Raw genomic sequence first — 2,184 nt, 5'->3', positions numbered from 1 at the left:
TGTTCCTTGCCTACGTACCCGTTTAAGGGATCAAATCCACCGTAGTTCTCTTCCAAAAAATGTTTTTGTTTTTGTTGGTTGATTTTAAGTTTGAAAATGGGATTTTGAAGAATAAGAGAGAGAGACCTCAAGGGCATGAGATTATGAAATTGTGAGGTGGAATTAGTTATTTGCAAAATATGGTCTAAACATGATTATTTTTCATTGAAATTTGATTAAGAAAATGAAAAAGGAAAATTCAATGGGATTTTGATCCCAAGGTTTATTTTGAAAATGATTTGAGTGATGTTGTTCATATTTGTTTGAAAAATTGATTTTTTCTAAGTATGAACCCTAGGCATTCATCTAAACATACAATCCTAGACATACATCTAAACATGCATATTCTAACTATACCTAAAGTGATGTGTGTGCAAGTGTCGGTACTTGTGTCGGTGTACATTATTAGAGTCCATTGTCCTTTACATCATACCCTAGATACATTCTATGGCCTCTTTGCCAAGAAATTAAAAGTGGCATAAAAGTAAAATATTACAAGAGCTCCTAATTACTACATTCTAATTTTGCATGAAATTGAAACTTAAAGTGCAAGAAATTAAAGTGGAGAAAGGGATGAGATATGGAATGAAATGGGAATGCTTATGGAGAATATGAAACATGAAATGAAAAGGTTAGTAGCGTAAGGCAATATCAAAAGAAATAAAGGAAGAAAGACACTATAACATGAAGGATGGAAAACAAACCAAGATAAAGGCAAAATGAGTGCAAACATGGCTAAAATTTGTTCATAGAATGCAAGAACCAAGTGACCTATAATTCTCACATCCCAATACATCTTTAAAGGTTTTAGAATCAAATCTTGGAATGGGAATTAAGGCAACATGATTTGCTTGGCATTTTAAAACAAACTTTAAACATATTTGCATTATTTAACTTCACAACTAACTTGTAAGCTAAGTAACTAATCAAGACTCATACTCGTGCATTAATATCAAATACAAACAGTGGCTAAACTCTATGGAATCAAGTAGTATAGGTCACCAATATTCACCAAGCAATTGGGATTAAAATCAAACAAATTTCCATTTATTTTTAGCACAAAATATCACAAAATAGTAGGAAGATTACCACATTATTTTTATCATTTTTAATCATGTAAAATTGCCACTAAGAGGTCACAAAATTATCAAGAAACATTCACGAATCCTTTGGGATTTTTTTTTAAAGCATCTTTGATCACAAGAACATGGAAAATTTCCACAAATTTTAACAAATGTAGTAAACCATAAAAAAAATGCTACTTATTTTTTTTCCAAATTCAACACATAACAACATCACAAGAAAGTCAAGAAGTTAGTCAAAAACACATGAAAAATTAATTGGAATTTTTTAACTAAGTTTTTGAGCATGAAGGTGTGTAAATAGCAAGGAGTAGAGTTGAAATAGCAAGAAAAATGCCAGGAAGTGAAATCCACAGGCCAAACTGACCCAGGCCCAAAGGAGACGGATCTGATGAAGGCACAAGGACCGTTGGATTGATCCAATTGGATTGGATCCAAAATCCAACGCTCAATCATGCGCCAACACACAGATCCATACATCAGGCTAAAGGAGAGTTCACAGTAGCCGTCAGATCAAAGATCTGACGGCTCACACAGAAGAGGAGCATGGTAAACGTAGCATACACACACACAGGATCAGGCATGGCATATATAAGCAAAAATGTGAAGGGAAACCTCACAACTCTCACATGCTTCTCTCTCTACAAAGTTCTTAGAGAGAGAGAGAGTCTGCAGACTCTCTCTTCTCCGACCTAGCGCCGGTCATCTTCTCCAACTTTCCGACGCGGTGGCCGGCGGTGGCGCCGCCGCGTCGGAACCCTAAACGGAGACCTGAACACATATTCTTGACGCTCATGACCTCCTCTCTTCGATTCTGAGGCTCGTTTCTCAAAGAAACTCTCGAATCAAAGTAGATCGGACTTTTATTTCACGGTTCTGATGCTTCTTTTTGTTAACTCTTCTTCTTCTTCTCTTATTCGAAAGGTTCTTGCAAGAAAACTCTTAAAATGCTCCGATCTACTTTGATTCGTAGCCACAGCGCATGTACGAAGCTAATGTTCAGGATTTTCGAAAGAAAACGTGAAGAGGAAAGGGAAGAGCGTTTGATACCTGTATTTTGGAC

The sequence above is a fragment of the Medicago sativa genome, chromosome 3, assembly GCF_051527215.1.
Source record: "Medicago sativa cultivar Bolivia chromosome 3, Bolivia_mono, whole genome shotgun sequence".
Classification (NCBI taxonomy): domain Eukaryota; kingdom Viridiplantae; phylum Streptophyta; class Magnoliopsida; order Fabales; family Fabaceae; genus Medicago; species Medicago sativa.
Note: the sequence above shows the minus strand (reverse complement) of the source record.